Source organism: Podarcis melisellensis (genome assembly GCF_964234715.1).
Source record: "Podarcis melisellensis genome assembly, chromosome: 11".
Classification (NCBI taxonomy): Eukaryota; Metazoa; Chordata; class Lepidosauria; order Squamata; family Lacertidae; genus Podarcis; species Podarcis melisellensis.
In genome coordinates, this window is record NC_138543.1 from 20,680,354 (window position 1) to 20,701,563 (window position 21,210).

Here is a 21,210-nt window from a genome sequence, read left to right on the forward strand (position 1 = left end):
CTAGAGACTAGCCCATCTAGTCCAGGATCCTGTGGCCAACCAGAGGCCTATGGAAATACCACAAGCAGGATCAGACGCAACAGCACGCTCTCCACCTGCAGTTTTTCTAGCACCTGGTTTTCAGAAGCACACTGATGGCGGCAGTGGAGGTAGAGGCTGCAAGGTCTCTCTTCTTCACTCAAGTGGGGATCAAAACATTTGTACATAGAATAACATGAGGAATTTACCTCAGCTCCCAGAGATGCTCTGCTCACGCAGAACACCACTCTGTATGTGGGATACATGTGCAGCTATGGATTGAGACAAAAGCCGTGCTTCGCTCTTTCTGTGTTATTTTGCACCATTTTCACTGTGCTCACCGTTACGTGCAAAACACATCACTCTGGGAGCCAGGAGAAATCACTGTCAGCAGGGTAGAACCAGAGACAGTGGTCGAATTCTGCAATACCAAGGAAACCAAATGCATTCGCAAAGGTATTTACTTGGGTAGCGTGAGGGTCCCTTTCCCAGCACACACACACCGGGAGAAAACACTACAGTGAAAACCCTGTTAAATCCTTCTTCATTAGAAACGAGGAATTTATATCTGCTACAAGGAGAAGCTTAAGATGACGGGTGCCAAGTCCCCGCTTTCCCTCCTAGGGAAATGTTGCTGCTGACATATTGTGTGTTGGAATTAATGATGTTTTTATCGTTCCATCTTCCCCAGTTCTGGGGGGAGGGTGGTCTTTGGGGGGTGGAAACAGGCACTAAACTGGAAAATAAAATGCACATCTGCTGCGCTGCCTATTCAAAGAAAAATAATCTGCAGTCATTCCCCCTCACACCATTCCTTCATTAGAATGCAGAGCCTGTCGGAGGTTCCCTCCCGCAGTTGCTGAAGGGTTCTTCCTTCACAGAAGGGTTGTTCCTTTGCAGTTCTATTTATAGATCCACTTTCAGCTGCTGCAGGGAACTCACCATTTGCTGTTCAGCATTTTTATTTTTTCCTGTACTCAGCTGGTCTCCCGAGGTGTTAAACATTTTCATAAATCCTGCGAATGACAAAGAGGGGGAGGGGGTTTGCAGCAGCCATTAGGACTCATAAAAACTATTTCTTGTAATGCTTGCTCTTTTTTGTTTTCAGTTCAAACGTAGGAAGCTAACAGCATCATTTCACAGTGCATAGAAATGGGGTCTTCCCAGCTCTTCATTTTGGAAGGTTTCCCTCCACCCCTGCCCCACAAATGCAATCTGTTTTAGAGCACTATCAGGAAGATGCTTCCCTCATTACCAGGGAAACTATCAGACAGTTGGAACGGAACATATGCACAGGGTGAGAAATGGGATTTGAAATTCATTTCTCTCGAGAGACGATTGTCATTCAATATCGTTTATCAGCAGGGAGGCGCCGTGCAGTTAATGCAGTCCTCGTCTTTTAACAAACCTGACTTACTTCCAAAAAGAAGTCTCGGCTTTACGCTGCTCTGAGCATGCCGCAGCACTGAAAACAATGGGGGGCAGATCCTGGGGTAGCTCATATGAATTGCTCAAGATAGGCTTAGGCTTTAGGGAGTAGCACCACCATGTGTCGTCCTTCCTAGAAGATGGTCATATGTGTAAAGGGCCATTAAAGGGCAGTTGCCTGCTTGAAGGGCTGCTTGGTTCAAGTCTGGAGAGTAAGGAGGCAGGTATATGGTCTCCATGGTCACCTTTGTCACGCCTACCACCCAATAGCTGTAGGAGCTCAGCAGAACCATAAACTAACACAGCCTCTTCATCTTCTCTCTCTCCGACACTTCAAGAAGTGAAAGTGCTTACACTTAATAGGCAGGCACACAAGAGGTGAAGAACTATCCTTCTTGCCTGTCTGTCACCATCCCGGACAACAGAGATTTTTATCCATTGTGATACAGCCAGCACAATATACTGATTCCTTATTTATTTGCTATCTTGATATAACACGTTTCTGCCAAAGCACTCAGGAGAGTTCATAGTTCAAAATAATGTAACAAAATGCTGCAGAATCAAAATGCATGGTACAAAAGGAAGAATGACTGGGGAGGGAAGAGAAGAGTAAGCAAACTTTGGGTATCAGCACTTTCAAACTGTTATAGTAAAGTTGCATGGTGACCAAGTGTGGTGGTCACTGCAGGAGACACTTCTAGGCGAGAGGAACCAAATGACGGGTGGTCCCAGCCAAGATGATACAGGGGACCTCAGGGCCTTGCCTTTTCCTCCGAAGTAGTCAGGAAGGACAGTTGCTGACTGAGGCAGCACTTCCTCCACTGTTGCAGGAATAGTGGTTCCCTTCCTGTGTAATTTCATATTCAACACTGGTAATAGGAAATCAGATATGCTGTTCACAACTTCAAGACATAATTGATTTGGTTCAGGGATTGTGGGTTTTTCTAAATAGAGGCAAACATCTAAAGCTGCAGCAACTAAGTAGTCAAAAATGATTGATAGAGCACGCAGTGGCTCTTTGCAGCAGCATCTTGTTTCAGAGCTGGAAAAAAGCAAACAAACCAGGCTGTGTCAGCAAAAGATAATGCGGTCTGCTCTGTTCGGTGTTCACACTTTGGAACTAACAGGTTGCCACTGTGGCACAGTGCTTATCCCTATTTAGCGTGGAGCAATAGTGCCATTAAAAAAAAATCAGATATACTTACATCATCATTATTTACAAAAGTATATGCTGAAGCACCCCTTTTCAGAGGCACACTCCCTGATGAACTTCTCAGGGCAGCAGACCTATCTAATGATTCTTTGCAATGCAGACTTTGAGCCCTTTAATACTCATTGTCTTAGGTTGGCCTGTTTGGTTCAGAACCATTTTTAACAACCAGAGAATGTGAAAAAGAGAAGCAGGACAGAGAAGAAGGGGGGGGGGGACGACTTCCAAACTTCTGGCAGCTTCAATTTACCAGTGTATGTGCACTTCTGGTATTAGATGGCAAGAGCATCTTGATCAACAGGCATAGCTTCTAGGAAGGTTTGGGCCTTAAAATCTATCTGTTTAGAAAGAATGTGCCAGTTCATACTCCTTGCAACCCTCACTTGGTGATCCCTAGGAACATACTGACATTCCACATGAACTGTGCAATCATACTAGCCTGGAAAAGCAATCACACAAATTGCAGGTACTTTCTGTCCATTCATCATCGTCGTCATTATCTTTGTTTGTTTCTTTGCTGTCTCTCCATAGTTAAACCGTGTTCAAGGAGGCTTTCAGAATTACATAATTACAAAAATACTACAAATCTGAAATAGTCATGCCATGATCTACAGAGATAAACCATATCATAAGTTCAGATTCACACACACCTCTTCACAATGGTTGTGAGGACTGAGAAATGGAAGGTGAAGAAGCTCTCGTGACCAGAAGGCCACAAAGAAGGGAGTCATCTTTCTTGGACTTGGTTGTCACCAACTGAGAACAACTGATCAATGAAGTGAAAATACAGGGAACCTTGGAAGGAAGTGATAAGCTGAATGTAGTTGGACATGCAGTCTGGACTTTAAGAAGGCTGATTTTTAAAAAACCTTAAGGATCTACTGGAAGATCTACTGGAAGCAGTCCCATGGTCAGAAATATTCAAAGTGAAAGGAGTCCAAAGATGGGTGAGAGTTTCTTAAAGGTGAAATATTGAAGACACAAGCACACACAATTCCAACAAGAAAGAAAAGTGGGAGGCACCTAAAGAGCTTACAGATGAGCTGAGATGTAAGAAGGGAATGTATAAGAACGGGTGGAAAGGCGACATCACAAAGGAAGAGTATACATGTGTAGCCAACAGTTGCAGGGAGAAGGTCTGATGGCCAAAGCTCAGAATGAGCTCAGGATTGCAAGGGAGGTTAAAAATATTTTTCAAAGGGTTCTTTGGCTATGTTCAAAGCGAGAGGAAGGATAAGCCAAGTAGTAGGTGCCTTGCATGAAGAAGATGGAGAAATGATATTGGGAAGACAGAGAGAAGGCAGAACTGCTCAACAGCTTATTTGCTTCAGTCTTCATCCCAAACAAAAGCAGTGCCCAACCTGATGATAACACAAGAAACAATGCAAGGAGGGAGCTGTAGCCCAAGATAGCAAAAAAGATGGTAAGGGAACGCCTAGCTACTTTAAATGAATTCAAATCTCCAGGGCCTAAGTAGTGTTCAATCAAGAGAAGTCCCTCTGGATCCAACTCAATATTTATTGTGAATCCGAAGTCCTTCACAATAAATGTACTGAGTACATTTCAATGGAAGATACCCTGTTAAAGAATCTGTTTCTGCAGTAGAGATATTCATTTATGATAAATAATTCTGCCACTCTTTCAAGATGACTGGATAGGAACTAAAAGCAGGTAACTAAAAATAGCCATGTTTAGGTCTGACTCAGTCAAATCCGATAAAAAAAAAAGAATTTATCTACAACCTACCCACTGGTTAGGCTTTAAAAGTCTTACAGAGAAGTTTCACCTGCTGAAATAAGTACAATTCTATTTTATGCATGAACTAGCTTGTGTGGCTCTTTACAATCTATCATCTGCCCACGTGGAACAATTTCCAGAGAATGTAAAAGATAATGCAGCTAATATTTGATTTCTGAAAGTCTGGGAATGTAATATTATATCTAATGGTATCACATGTATCTAGCTTTTTAAATTATAGAATCTAGGGGAATTGCAACAGATGCCTTCAGGATTACTTCCATCTACTGCACTGGTTATTTACACAATGGGAAATTGCTTCTTTGGCACAGACATTCATCATGTGCAATGCAGAGGTGAATTTAAAGATGGGGAAATATAAAGAAAGGGGGGAATCTATGCTATTAGTGAGTGCATCTGCAGTATGAACAATTGCAGATGTTCTGTTGTGCAAATGCAGCTGCAATTATGGTGTCAGGCAGCTTCCAGTGTGCACTAAACACAGGCTCAACCACAGAAGGGCTGCACAGAGAAGGTTGAAATCCCTTTGTGTGAGCATTGGGTTCCATTCAATAACATACTTATTTGAGATAGAATAAAGCAGGAAAGAGTATTTTAAAGTTTTAACTCTCAGAATGTTGTTGCACTTCGCGTTTCACTCAGGGGCACCCTCCATCTTGGGCATGATAACATTCGAATCCCATTTTGCAAGGACTGAAACTATATTTCAGCACAGCAATTTAATGGTCTGGTAACTTCCTGCCTAGGATACAGTAATGTGTTGTGCATGGGGCCACCATTGAACTATCATAGAATCATAGACTTGTACAGCTGGAAGGGGCCATGAGGGTCATCTAGGCCAACCCCCTGCAATAAAGGAATCTTTTGCTCAAACCCACAACACTGAGATTAAGAGTCTCATGCTGTACTGACTGAGCTATCTCAGAAGCTTCAGTTAGTGCAGAATTCTGCCGCCAGAATTTTGACTGGTGCAAGGCAGGCTTTCTTTGAAAGAATTACATTGACTGCCTATTAGCTTTTGAGACCCATTTAAAGTGCTGGTAGTACTCACCTTTAAGGTCCCAGGCAGTTTTTTACCCTACCACTCTAGCCATGTCCTGAGATATCCTTTACTAAGGGCACATAATATATTTCAACACCTTTGGAATAGCACATCCACTTTACAATTTTTTTGGCAATGACACATTTGGCACCAATAGCACATTATTCTCAATGCCAAGATCTTCCTATCAGCCAGAGCATTTTGGCTGGGTGACATTTCAGTTGGAACTGCTCCTTAAATTTTGTATTTTTAGTCTGCCCCTTCTCCTGTTTATGTGTTGTGTCTTCAATGCAATGTTTATTTGATATGTGAATACTTTTGTTCACCCTTTTGTACACCACCTTGAAATCCTTTGACAAAGAGACGCTAAGAAATATTTTTCAATGAAACCATGATGATGATGATTATAATTTGTTGTATTGAGGTTTCACTTCAGACCCACAATTCTGCCAAAGACTGAGGTGAAAACTATACACAGTTTTAAGTGTATCTTTTAAATAATGCAAAAATAATTGCGAGGGGGCTGATAATTTTTGTGCTGAAAAGTTCACGTGTGTAAATTCTCTGTGTACGTGAAAGGGCATGCCCTTTGAGTTAGTTCGCTCGCTTGTCATTACTCTGACTTACAAGCAAAAAAGCCACTGAAACTCTAACTACTTTTTGTTGGGTTCCCAGTATAACTGTGTGTCAAGTCAATAGTTCCCCTATTAGGTCAATTGTCTTTGCAACAAGGTAGAAAGTTGAAAATATGATCAATGCATGGAGATCTTTAAAAATTGATGATTTCCAGGTGATAATGACCTCTCTCTTCCCTGCTGGTTTTTGCCCTCATCACAATTTGTTGCATAACAAAGATCAATAAGTATTAACAAAAGCAATGGATGGGAAGGTCAAACATATTGGAGACCTCTGGGGATATATGTTCGAGCCCTATTAAGCTAGTTGGACTAAATTCATCTCGAAGTTCTTTCTAAGTTTATGATACTATGATAAAGTCTCAGAGGTCTTATGAAAAGAAGTGAATGGACTAATTGGGAAGTAGCAAATTGTATTATTTACTTGATAAGGAACAAGGCTTGAACTTATTGATAAGAAGATACAGTCATGATCTAAAGATCCTCAAGGACCACACCATGTTGCACATGTCCCAAAAGACAGAGTCAGCTTTGATTTTCATTAAAATTAAATGCACCTTACAGTAGTAATTCTAGTTGCTGCTGCTGCTATTTATTTCTCAAAACCACCAGAATGCCTATATTACGCAAATCCAGTTGTACATACTGGACTTGGGATCAACTGAAAAGCTACTTTTTAATATATTATGTCACAAAGTTGATTTTGACATTATGAGAAGTTGTATCTAATTTTTGAGAAGTAGTTTCTAGTACTGTAAATAACTTTGCAATTGTTACTATACGGCCTGTTACGTTTATGTGTTTTTTCAATTGTATTTGCGTAATATAGGCATTCTGGTGGTTTTGCTATTTATTTCTCACCAAACATTCCTCATGCAAGATGACTCAGGGATGCAAAATCATGAGCTGGTCACATTTTTGCCTATTGACACCTAATCTGCTCTCATAACTTTTAAAAAGTTGGATTCTTCGAAGGAAACTACCTTTGAGTAGAATATTGTAGCTTTCTTCTTAGAAAAGCTTTTAAAGAGTCCATTTAAAAACTGACTGGTACTTTACAATTTGTGTCCTAAACCCAGTGAAATACATTAAGAGATTCCAGGACTAATTCTGAAATCACACAAATCCCAAGTAGAACAATAAGGCTGTAAGATGAGTGTTGCTAGTCTGCCACTACATAACATTTTATTTAGCCAGAGGGCTATTTCTGAAACTAATCAATAGTTTAGTTTCTTTTCAGACCTTTTTTATTGTTATTTTTCAAGCAATTCCTTATTTTTTGTGTTTTTTTAATATATTTTTATTACTTCTTATCCTTTGACACAAACTGTCAAAGAGGCTGCATAAAAGAGACAGACTACTGGACAAATCCAAACACTATTCTCTACAGTGTGGTGTAGTGGTTAAGAGCGGTAGTCTCATAATCTGGGGAACCGGGTTCGCGTCTCTGTTCCTCCACATGCAGCTGCTGGGTGACCTTGGGCTAGTCACACTTCTCTGAAGTCTCTCAGCCCCACTCACCTCACAGAGTGTTTGTTGTGGGGGAGGAAGGGAAAGGAGAATGTTAGCCGCTTTGAGACTCCTGAAGGGGAGTGAAAGGAGGGATATCAAATCCAAACTCTTCTTCTTCTTCTTCTTCTTCTTCTTCTTCTTCTTCTTCTTCTTCTTCAGAAGGTGTCATCACAATCCCTTATTTTTCCAGTGTTCAGGCTGAGTGCCACTACTTATGGCTCCAAGATAGAACCACATACACACACAGAGAGAGAGAGAGAGAGAGATGGGAGAAGGGATGGGGGCATTTGTTTCAGTTTGCATTTAAAGGCGAGCCTACATAATTCACATTTTCCAAAACAATACAAAACCAAAATACAGTCATATTTTGAAATTCACACTTCTCTGAATTTTGCAAGGCATTTCTCTAGCCACATCATGTGTACAGAAATTCACATATTAGGGTATGGTTTGCATTATAATGCATATATATATACAGCATGCAAAAAAAAAAATGTCAGGGAAATTGCTTGGCCAAAATGTGTATATTGGGCAAACTTGCATACAAAAGTATGTCTATCGGGAGAAATTTGTGCTAAAATGCTCCTGGATTTCCTAAGAACGTCTTTACAAAAATCAGAAGCTGATGTTGAAATGTGGAGAACTGAACTCAAAATTGGAAAAAGGAGAAATTGGGAGAAATTGAAATTGACAGGTTTGTCCACCCTGGCTCAGGAGAGCCCAAAATTTCAGAAGTCCCTCCTCCCACCCCCCACCAAAAATAATTAAGGGGGGATCACAACACCAATGAGAACTCAGCATGTTCAGTGGCCGTGAAATTGTGACTGACTGTTGTAGGTGAGGGTGGGGAAAATGGGAAGTGGGGGAAAAGCAACAGAGTAGCTGGAGCTGTGAACTGAAGCACTCCATGCTGCAGCATTTTCTGAAATAAAGGGTAAAGGGACCTCTGACAGTTAAGTCCAGTCACGAACGACTCTGGGGTTGTGGCGCTCATCTCACTTTCCTGGCCGAGGGAGCCGGCGTTTGTCTGCAGACAGCTTTTCCGGTTCATGTGGCCAGCATGACTAAGCCGCTTCTGGCGAAACCAGAGCAGCACATGGAAACGCCGTTTACCTTCCCACTGGAGCGGTACCTATTTATCTACTTGCACTGGCATGCTTTCGAACTGCTAGGTTGGCAGGAGCAGGGAGCGAGTAATGAGAGCTCACCCCATCACGGGGGATTCGAACCGCCGACCTTTTGAGCGGCAAGCCCAAGGCTCAGTGGTTTAGACCACAGCGCCATCCGCATCCCAATTTTGTGAAATAGAATTATCCAAATGCTGTGCACATACTGTGAACATTTTGAACTGGTCTAAAGGGCAGGGCTGTCAGCTGTCTCCTGGATTTGACTCAGTCTCACTGAGCATTCGCCTTCCCAAGCCAGCTATCATTTTATGCAACCAGTTACTCCCACAGCTATCTGCAATCTTTGCAGGGGAGGAACTTGGCTCATATTCATATTTTTCTGCAGCAAGGAGTAGAGCACTCAGGTGATGTCATTGTGCTCCATGGTGCATGCCTTGGTCACCCTGGCAACCAATCATCAGCATCAGCTACAAGGGCAGGGCCTCCCCACGCATCCATCATCCTGGACCACTAGGGGGTCCTGCTAGTCTGTCACCATGCTAACATATGCAATGCTCCCCTAAAGAAAACTAAATCTCATTACTAAGAGAGTGCCACTTCACAGCTGCAAGTGCAAATTAAAATATCAAATAAAGATTATGTGTCATGCACTCAGAGCCTGGACTTGTTAGATGCATAGGAAGAGATGAAAGTCATGTATAAACAAAAACCTTTTGCGCAGTTATTGAGTGTCCTGCCACCTGGAGTAGTCAGTGAGTGATTATCCCTCAATAAAGGTCTGGAGTTGTTATATGAAATATCAATCAAAGACAATATGATAAATAATAGACAACTACAGTCTGATTAATTGGCATAAATAAAGCCTAAAAAAATGCAATGGCAATCCATTTCACAGAACAATGGGAATCAACTTAAACAAGAAAGCACCATACAGTTTTACTCCAGAAAATATTTTAAAAAATAAAAAAGGGACACTGCTTTGTAAAATGGCTTTTCACATTCATCCGATAGTTACAACAAAGAGAATAAATTGCTCTGTCAGTAGGAAATATTGATTTCCCCAGCATCCTTTGTGACAAGATCATCCCACCAAGCCTCTGAATTCAAGCATATGACTGCAGCAGAGCAGTTTGACTTGTTTCATTTCATCCCACCCGGTTGTCTTTTCCATTCTTCTTTTGTGCAATGTAGACAACTAGAAAGACCCTTAGGAGGACCATGGTTTGGGTGAAAGCAATGGTACAGCATTTATAAGGACAATCACTGCACACCAGCCTTGAGGTGGGAAGCAGAACTCTGTTACAACAGATCTCAGGCGCTGGAGTCTTTCGGTCCTATCCTTGCAAGCCACCCTATTTCTTCAACAACTTGTAAAAGCGGGTTTCAGGCAACAAAGCTTAGTGATATTTTTTCCCAGTTCCCACTCTTCTTTCACAAAGATTAGGGTTAGCCCCTCATTCCACATGTTACCCTCACAACAGCCCAGAGGTCAAACAAAACATGAGTGGGGTTTCAAACCAGGATCTCTGTGGCCTCGGTCAGACATCCTAACCCCACCACCAAACAGGCTCAGAATACTCCTGGCTGGAACACATGTGGATATTCCTTAGGAACGCCTATATCACTATTTATTGGAAGAAGACATACATACCCCGCTCTTGATGCAAGGCCGAGCTCTGTGAAGTTCCAAATTAGACCCACAGAGAAGAATAAGCACTGGCCTCACAGCTGTCACTGTTCTGCAATCACAAACAAGAATGAGGCAAACGCCCTTAGGTGTGCCAAAGGTTGGGTGAAGAAGGGGCTGGGACTTTCTAGTCAGCAAGATAAAATTTCCCCACTCATTGCAAAGCGTAAGGCAGGGGTCGGTGGGTGGGCCTTCTTTTAAACCCAACTGGTGCTATACCTGCCAATTTCTTGCCACAGACGGAACTCCACAGGGAACATAAAGCAGCCATATTCTACCAGACTGGGCTGCAGCCTCCTGTAGAATCACAGAATTGTAGAATTGAAACGGACCGCAAGGATCATCTGTCATGCAGTCGAATCTCCCGTCATGCAGGAATCTTTTGCCTAACGTGGGGCTTGAACCCGCGAACCTGAGATTAAGAGCATCATGCTCTACTGACAGCTATCTGTATTCCGTAGCAACCAAGAATAAATGTTGCTGAGGGGGAATATTCTGACAGGGGCAGCCTCTTTTCTGCTTTTGCTTGTTATCTTTTTCTGGAAACTCTGACCCCTAGGGACTACTAGCAAATGTGAACTGACCCCAGTGTTTTTTGTTACCGCTTCCTGCAAAGGCCAGCCTCTGTCCAAAGACTGAGCAAAAGCCTAACAATGCATCTTCAAGGTGGAGCTCTGTAGACTTCCCGGAAAATTCCCAGCCTCTCTGTTGCATTCCTTTCCTCCTGGGGTGTGTCTAGTACTTGACTACTGGAAGGTATCACGAAGAAACCACAAAGAGTGCTTTAAAGATACACTTAGTTTGGCACAATTGTAAAAGCAGGCCTTACATTTTGCTGTGGAACTAGGCACCCTGCCACCCCTCTCCCTCACAAACACACCACTACGACTGAAACCTAAAATGTCCCCCACCCAAGGCTATACACAGATTTGGATCAGCCCCATTGGCTCCTATGGAATTAATTTAAATTGCTTGTGGGCTTCAGCCTATGTTAACTGTGGACATTTCATATTTTTGATAATAACTTAGAGCTGTGAGAATAAACTTAAGTCCCCCTCATTACACATAGCAAGGTTGTGATTAATGAGCATTCCGCGGCCATCATTACAGAAGCATGGTCTAATTATTTCAAAATTCGTTCAATAAATCATACTCCTTCCAAGTTAATTTTTTACTTGTTTTTGTTTTTCGCCTTGCTTGCAGTGACTGCAGTATTTCAGTTAATTACAAGTGGGGCACAGGGCAGAGTTAAAATAGTTATAGGTTGTCAAAGAGGAAAGTGCTGCTGAGTTCTAAAACTAATATACTCTTGTCACTTTATAGTGAAAGAAAGAGAGACCGTGATACGGGCTTTTCTGTCGGCAGGGAGTTGGGCTGAAGGGGCTGAGCCACATTTGCTTTTAGTAGTTCTTGCATTTCATTCTTTATCTGCAGGGCTGACCCAGGACATTTTTCTGCCTGAAACAGAAGGGTAAACCCTCTCTGCCTACCATAAGTCAGGTTGCATAAAATCCAAGACTGGCCAAGTTATTTTGCATAGGCGACACGTCCCAGGGGCCCTGAGTGCCATGCCTCCCATAGCATTTTAAATGAGGGGGCCGGGCACCCACAAAGTGGGGCACGGCCGTGCATACATGACCTTCCCGTTGTACGTGTGCTATGTCACCGCTCCCCACTACAGGTGTATGTGACGTCAGTATGCCGGGGCTATGATGACGTAGCACACACATGCCGGGGCGTGATGACATGTCTGTCAGGAGTTCAGCCTACACTTGAGTAGGACCCTGGTAGAGACACATGCCTGACTGGCATGTGCCCTCCCTCCTGGTCGATCGTTCGGGAGCTTCAAAAGCTTTCTTCATCCCAAACATCACAGCGACCGATGCCAACCGACACCGGCACACTTAAGGATCCACAGAGTTCACGCAACTTGCGTAACAGACCTCAGCAACTCAGCATTTTGGCTAATCTACTTTATTTACATATAAACACGCACAGAGCACTGCAACATGGCTCCCTCTCTCTCTAGCATCAGACAGCAAAGAGAAAAACAACAAAGGACAATAGTCCCACTTCACGGAACACAGTTACATAAACATCCTGTCTCCGTCACTTCCCACTCTGTGGAGTCAAAACATATACCCTCATGTGAGAGACAACAATCTTATGACTGCAATCATGGAGCAGGAATTCTAACAGTGTCATGGCTCGTGCCCTGGTGATGGCACCTGCAGTCACTCTGGGCAGCTTCCAACTTTTTTGAAAACATTATAAAACACCAAACATTAAAAACTTCCTGATCCAAAAAAAACCAACAAAAAACCACCAACCCCTCTACTGAGTTGCTCCTAAGTAACAGCCCTTGTTGGAGCAGATGGGACCATAATGCCTGGTGGATGGCCCCCACTATAAAGACCACTTTTATATCATGGCATATAAGCTGAAAAGCCGAACTATCTATAAAGTTCTCTCTGCCTTGTTTGGGAGCTTTGTTCCCCCTTTCTCAAGCTCCCTAATGGGAATATCAGCTCCCTGAATCTTTTCTTGAAGTAGTCCTGCCAATTTCAAAGGGCCTACTTCAAATTGTACAGAGAATAGGGGCTCTAGTCATTCATTGCATGGAGAATACAGATTCAGGTCATCCTCTGAGTTTTTTCTTCCTTTAGTCAATTTCCACTCAACATTTGTCCTGTAATGGGAACTTCAGCTCTCCTTGGGCATCTTACTGGACTACTGTGAAATGTGCAGATAATCATGGCTGTAGTCTTCATTGTCTGGGTAATACAGAGTCAGCTAGATCATCAACCAAATATTCTCTCTCTTGCTTTGGAGTTATTACTTTTCACTCACTTTTGTCCTTGCCCTGCAATGGGAACTCTCAGCTCTCTGAATGAAGTCCTTGAAGCGTGTTACCTTGAAATAGCTCTCATTACTTCAATGCAACAACTTCAAAATATGTAGATTGCACTGGTTGTGCAGCCAGATCCTATACATATTTAACTAGAGGCAGATCCCATTCTGCTTAGTGGTGTTTGTTTTCCAAGTAAAAGCAGTATAGGATTACCCTTTCATCTTATGGGAAATAGAAAATAAAGGAAGCATATAATGAAAAGCAGAGATGCATAGTGACGAAGAAGAGAAGGGTAAAAAATAAAGCGAGGCATTCAGGAGAAAAGAAACACAAGGCAGCAATCGGCTGAATGAAAGGATGACAAGAAGCCATGGTTAAGCAAATATTGGAATGAAAAAGAATCGCATGGGTGTATATTTTGTCCCAGTATATGCACTGGGTAACTGCTACATATAATGGCTTCTCCACCTGTGAATTAGGGCCAAAATACATGCCAGTGTGGCCATTCTTATATATTCTTATTTATAGTTACAGATAGGTAGCCGTGTTGGTCTGCCATAGTCAAAACAAAAAAAATTCCTTCCAGTAGCACCTTAAAGACCAACTAAGTTAGTTCTTGGTATGAGCTTTCGTGTGCATGCACACTTCTTCAGATACACTGAAACAGAAGTTTCCAGACCCTTCTATATAGTGAGAAGGTGGGGAGGGGTATTACTCAGAAGGGTGGTGGGAATGGGTGATGGGCAGATAGCTGTGATGAGCCTGTTGACGACTCTTAACGACTGCAATAGGTATTACAGGAAAAAGCAAGGGGTGAGAAGGTGAAAAGTGGCTTTGTCATGTATAATGAGATAAGAATCCAATGTCTTTGTTCAGGCCAGGTTTCTCCATGGTTTTAAGTTTGGTGATAAGTTGCAATTCAGCAGTTTCTCTTTCCAGTCTATTTCTGAAATTCCTTTGTAGTAAAACAGCTACTTTGAGATCTTGTATAGAATGTCCTGGGAGATTGAAGTGTTCTCCTACTGGTTTCTCTGTTTTGTGATTCCTGATGTCCGATTTATGTCCGTTTATTCTTTGGCGTAAGGTCTGGCCTGTTTGTCCAATATATGCCATCAAATGCCAACAGTGTCCTTCAGCTCTCTATATTGGACAAACAGGCCAGACCTTACGCCAAAGAATAAACGGACATAAATCAGACATCAGGAATCACAAAACAGAGAAACCAGTAGGAGAACACTTCAATCTCCCAGGACATTCTATACAAGATCTCAAAGTAGCTGTTTTACTACAAAGGAATTTCAGAAATAGACTGGAAAGAGAAACTGCTGAATTGCAACTTATCACCAAACTTAAAACCATGGAGTAACCTGGCCTGAACAAAGACATTGGATTCTTATCTCATTATACATGACAAAGCCACTTTTCACCTTCTCACCCCTTGCATCACAGCTATCTGCCCATCACCCATTCCCACCACCCTTCTGAGTAATACCCCTCCCCACCTTCTCACTATATAGAAGGGTCTGGAAACTTCTGTTTCAGTGTATCTGAAGAAGTGTGCATGCACACGAAAGCTCATACCAAGAACTAACTTAGTTGGTCTTTAAGGTGCTACTGGAAGGAATTTTTTTTATTCTTATTTATGTTACTTTGCAAACCGCAGAGAGAAGGAACACCATGGTGCACCTGTAGCAGCATAACTGGGTGCTTTCATTTGTCCCAGCTGCAATAAAACATGTCTCTCCCATATCAGTTTCTACACAGCCACAGCAACTCTCCAACAGTTTGGCTTTACCCTCGAAGGCACACTCTTCCATTGTCTCCCAAGACAGATGCCAACAAAAGCAAATGGTTGCTTGCACACGAGTTTGAATGTTTATATGCATTGATGGGAATCTTTTTCAGCATGGGGGCCACATTCCCTACTAAGAAACCTTCCAGAGGCCACATGCCAGTAGTGGGTGGGGCAAGAGGCAAAAGTTGGCAGATCAATGGGTGTATATTACACCTTTGTACAGTTGTATAGTTTCCACACACACACCTGAACACCCCTCTCTATTCTCCAACCAGGCAAAAATAAGTCACATTCTGAGTTCTAAGACACATACTAGCCAGGCAAAAGCACTCCAGGAGAGTGTGTAAAGCAAAGCCAGTGAGGTGTGTAACTGGGGTGACTGGGTGGCCTCAGTGGGAGTCCCAGGGGCCAGAGAGAAGGCCCAGAGGGTCACATTTGATCCCTGGACCTGAGGCTCTCCATCCTTGACATGCATACTGTGAATAGGCCTACTTATTCTATACAGTGGTACCTTGGTTCTCAAACTTAATCCGTTCCAGAAGTCTGTCCCAAAACCAAAGCATTCCAAAACCAAGGCGTGCTTTCCCATAGAAAGTAATGCAAAATGGATTAATCCGTTCCAGACTTTTAAAAACAACCCTTAAAACAGCAATTTAACATGAGTTTTACTATCTAACGAGACCACTGATCCATAAAATGGAAGCAATAAACAATGTACTGCAGTCACACAATCACTCAATCAGGAGCTGAACTGGGTTCCACACAGTCACAAAAACAAAACAAAAAGAGTGGCAAAAACAAAAACGCAAATTAAATAGCAAAAACAGACAGACACTCAAACCGGAAGTGTGGCACTCAAATCCGAGCACATTTGGCCTCCGAAAAAAGTTCGCAAACCAGAACACTTACTTCCAGGTTTGCAGTGTTCGGGTTCCAAGTTGTTTGAATACCAAGGCGTTTGAGAACCAAGGTACCACTGTAGTTGTATCTTGCAGCTGCTCTTACCTTTAGGGGTAAGGAGGGGAGAAGTAATGATGCTGCTTCTTGGGTCTCCATTGGAGTGTTTCCAAGGTGCTTTTTCAGACTGCTAGGTGAAGTCCTGGCAGTGACAAAGTGATAATTACCTGGGTGAGTGCCGCCTGAACAAACGCCAGGCCATTAGCTCTGCAAAATTCACAGGTGCACTGAAATACCAGGAATGAAATTGAATTTGCAATGAAGTGCAGCTTTTGCCTAAAGGCAACAAATATGCTGCTTTTAATTTTCATTAAATCGGATGTATTGATATATCATTAATGTTCTCTAGGATCCAGCTTTCACGTGCACTCTTCATCAATCTTCATGTGCTGATAGAGCTACAGTTCTATTACCAAAATACGACAGCAAAAGTTCAGGGCCACAGAGTCTTAAAGGGATTAAGAAATCTGATTGTAAGCCTTTTCCTACTAGATCAGCAAGCCGTAGCCAGCTTTGGTCAGCGCTAGCATGGCATTATCAGCTGATGACGGCTTGGAAATCCACTCTATACAGCAGGGGTCACCAATCTCTTTCTGCCTGTGGGCACATTTGCAAACAAGAAAAACTGCCGTGGGCATTGCTTACTCAAGATGGAGCTGCCAATTTCAGTTTTCTTGGCTTCTCATTTTTCTAATCTTAAATTCTGTTCTCCACATTTCTGCAGCAATTTGTGGAGCGAGAGATGTAAATCCTCATAAAAATTCTTCATCATTTCAATCAATTTTTTTCCTAACAAAGTCATTCTTGTGTTCAGTTTGGACTAACACATACATTTTTTTGTATGCAATTACTCCTATTATAATGCATGTTGTATTTTATATTCATAAATGCTTTCATTTTTATGCACACTTTCCCTTAATATATGAATGTTTGCAAACATTGTTTGGGAAACTACATTGAAAAACTCAGATATGTACGAACTTTGAAGGATGTTTATGTTTTGGTTGTCATATTTTGTTGGGAAGTGTGAATCCAATAGATTTTGCTTTAAATGCAAATAATCAGATTTCTGCTCCATTCCTTTCACTTACACAACGCATAACCTGTACTACTGGCTACAACAGAATGCTTCTTTCAAGCCTAATTTCAGATTGGGGGACCCTGTAGGCACTGTGGAAGGTCTTGCAGGCTGTGGCATTCGTACGGAGCCCCTGGTCGTCTCAGGGACTATTGACCTGTACACCACTAATCCGCTGCCACCAACCAGGTCCTCCCTGGTAAAATCACTTCAGTCTCAGTCAGCTTCTCAATTAATAAATCAGAGTGTATTTTATTTCAGACACAAACAAAACTTTTACGGCATTCCAAACGTTGTTGCCCTTTACTTTTTTAGCCTTATTTTCCTCTCTCTATCTATTCTACCTCCCCACACTCAAGAACCCACTGCCCTAACTGTCTCTCTATTCCCAACTGCCTTTTCCTACTGCCTTTCCCAACCAGCCAACCCACTAAATCCAACCAACTACCACCAACAACAAACTCCTCCCAGAACTGGTTTTATAGTCCCACTGACTCCACCCCCCCCCCCAGGTCCTGGGCAACCTGTTTAACTATTTCTGGGCAACCTGTTTAACTATTTCCCCTCCAGCACTCTCTCATATATGTTAATGTCACAGAGGGTACATGTGATAACCCCAAATAATAATAGAGGCCTTCATTCTCACTGATGTAGGAAATTAGAATTTAGGTTGTACCACTTCAAGATACAGGTATAGGCTCACATGATTAAATCTTCCTTCATATAAAGAACTATATTACACAGAAAGGCAACAACATAACCTTTCTCCCTGCCACGCTAGGTTTCCATGTACAGGGGGAAATTATGGAGGAGTATTCGGTAACACAAGCGCCCACCTTTTTGTCTGAGGTGGTACAGTGTACCCCTCTGGTGAGAAATAGGTTATAAAATGTGGGGCTTAATATAGTAAGTGTGTGTCAAAAACTTAATTCCCGTGAAAACGATAGAATGGGCCGAATTGTGCTAAAGAGCTAACTCCATTTCCTGATGAACATATGTTAGATTGTACATTCCCTCTAAAACTTCACCTTCCATTACTTGGATCGGCTCATTCAACAAGTGGCTGAACTATTCTCTTTGTGGCTGAACTCTTCTAATGCTAAAACAAAAAAAATTCCTTCCAGTAGCACCTTAAAGACCAACTAAGTTAGTTCTTGGTATGAGCTTTCGTGTGCATGCACACTTCTTCAGACCCTTCTATATAGTGAGAAGGTGGGGAGGGGTATTACTCAGAAGGGTGGTGGGAATGGGTGATGGGCAGATAGCTGTGATGAGCCTGTTGACGACTCTTAACGACTGCAATAGGTCTTACAGGAAAAAGCAAGGGGTGAGAAGGTGAAAAATGGCTTTGTCATGTATAATGAGATAAGAATCCAATGTCTTTGTTCAGACATGGTCTCTCCATGGTCTAATGCTCACAGTTCTGAAGGTACAATTTAGTTTTGCACCTCCTAACAATTAACTAGCAACTCCATGGCTAATATTTTCCTCTCTTAATTTCACACAACAGAGAGAGGAAATGAACAAAATGGCTATTAAATATGTCATATGCCAAACTGACATTTCATGAGGGATCAGCAAGTGAAACTGATTTAGAATTCATAGGTTATCTCAGTACCTGAGGTTTTTATTCCAGTATTTTCTCCTCCTTGTCGCGTAGTGTCTACAGCATATCTCACTCTGACTTTGAGATGTGTGACTTAATGGATGATTTCCACAACATGTTGTCTCATAGCTTCAGTGGCAAGTAGGATTTCATTGGCCCAGGATATCTAATATATTTAACAGAGAAGCAATTTATGATAGTAACCTTTGGCAGGGCAAGTCATGCCCAATTTTCTTTTACTAATTTATTATATATATCATTCTTCAGTAAAATATTCTCAAAGTGGCTCACAAGCCATCAAACATAATAGAATAGCAACCCAATAACAAGGTTAAAAGCAGAAATAAAATGCATGAATACTGACCTGGAATTTTGGGGGGTATTTTCACCCAAGAACAAGAGTTGTTTTTAAATCACATAAGCTTGTGTAGGATTGCCATATTTCAAAAAAGTAAGAGCCAGGACACTCCAAAAGCTGTTGACATCAATTCCACCTTTGAAATCCTAGTAATGTCTGGAAAGATCTGAATGTATGGCAGCCCAAATAATTAAGAAGGGAGCCATCAGAGAAAGATGAACCTTTTCCATAATGCCAATTGGTTTATGACCAGTTATATCCTTCCTGTCTTAGACTGGTCTTGTATATGAGTCCGCTGCCCTTTACAATATTGTTAATTAGCACTGACTTCGCATCCTATATGCAAAATTGACTTTGGCGCAAAGTTGTCACTTCCACTGTTTAGTTAAGTTTACCCTGCTTTTCTACAAAAAGTATCAAAAGTAGCTTAAAAAGACATGGTAAAAATTGTCATATCACAAAATAAAAGCAAAATTAAAAACAACCAATAGTTACCAATAAAAAATCCAAAATTCAAGATAAGGCATTAACAGAGGCTACATGTGGCTACTCAAAAGTAAGTTCAAAGGGTCTTGCTCCCAGGTAAATTGATCTAGGATTGCAGTCTAAAATAATCAAAGCAAACACTCAGCAAAAAAAGTCAGAATCAGCAGCTGTGCATTAGACTCTTATGCTTTAAAAGCTACTCAGAACCAATTGTCTAAAGCCACTTCTTAGAAACAAATCATGCAGAATTCTTGTGAGGTTCATTGCTCCCAGAGGTAGTTGCCATAAGGCTCCGGGGACTCATCCAAGAAGCTCTGGTTCTATTAGAACAATATTTAAGTGAAGACTGAAACACAAGTGTTCACAAAATTGTCATTTGTAAAGTCAACTTTAAAAAAAAATTAAAGTAGCCTATGCCATTTACAATTAACATTTGTGTAGTGATTTTTAGATGAATACATTTAAGAAAGGTGCAGTCTGCTTACAGACTCTCCGTAAACAGAATGCAAAGTTAAAATATGTCTGGTAAATTATTCATTGCAAATTATTCATTCAAGCTGTTGATCTGAAATCTTTCACAGCCTCTCTGCCTCCACTGTTAAAACTGAAGAAGGCTACAGATCCCAAAGCATTTCCTTTACTAACAATTAAAACTATGGCTTATTACATTTCGGTAAAGGGCTGACACAAACACACACACACACAGAGAGAGAGAGAGAGAGAGAGAGAGAGAGATTTTTCTCCATTAAGAGACCTCCAAATTCACAGTTATTCTAGTAACAAGTACAAATTTGTCCTGTCTATCCTATTCATAGATTGCAAAATATGTAGTTGTATCAGAAAACATGGTTGCAGCAACCCATGTGGAACTAATGGATGACTCAGCATTTCCTTGGCTTTCTAGTTACCAGCTTTTAATGTTAACATCTGGGCAATCAGAGTCAATTCTTTCTAATGAAGCATCCAGATCAGTTTTCAACATGCTGTTTAACAATGTGTACAATTAATTATTGTTTTGAAAAGTAGATTTTGACATTTCCTTTTAGGGATCCCACATTGTGGCTTTCTTACACCTTCGTTGCACAGAGAAATAACTGAACATATGACAATACTGAAATGTGGAAATTTAAAGATTGACCACCAAGCAGATAAAGGTTGGATTGCTGGCCTACATTTTAGCCTCTATACCTCAGTTTAACTTATCAACATACTTAAATTTGTAGTAGAAATGTAGATAAACAGAATTTCTTTTCTTTTCACGCTCTCACTCCCTCTGCTTCCAATTTGCCCTTGACTGTCAAGCTCCCAAGGATCAATCATATATGGTTCATGGGTTGGTACATTTCCAAATTACTTTTGAGAGTCTGCTTTCCATCCAAGCTATGTTTCTGTTTGTGTACATTTTGGTAAAGGGCCACTATTTGGTTTAGATTTGGTGGCACTAATCTGAAGCAATTTATCTTTATCAACCAGCAAGGTTTGAAGACACAGCATCCTATTAATCCTGATCTCAAGATGACAAACAGTATTATAAATATTACCCGCTTCTGAGAACAAGGAATTATTAGCACCCTTTAGCCTCAATTCTTACTCACACACAGCCCAGCATGCAAGGATATTTGTGTGTGTGTGTGTAGTTCAGTATAACATTATCACACAAAT

At 41.5% G+C, this 21,210-nt stretch overlaps 1 long non-coding RNA gene across 1 annotated transcript in view; it reads right to left on the minus strand.

Annotated features, from left to right (window-relative positions):
* LOC309380783 overlaps nucleotides 1–17,694 on the minus strand; it is a 249,884-nt gene extending 232,190 nt beyond the window's left edge. The window contains exon 1 of the long non-coding RNA XR_014173140.1: nucleotides 17,646–17,694. This is a non-coding gene — a long non-coding RNA (uncharacterized lncRNA). The remainder of the gene's footprint in view (nucleotides 1–17,645) is intronic.
* Between the last annotated feature and the right edge of the window lie 3,516 nt (nucleotides 17,695–21,210).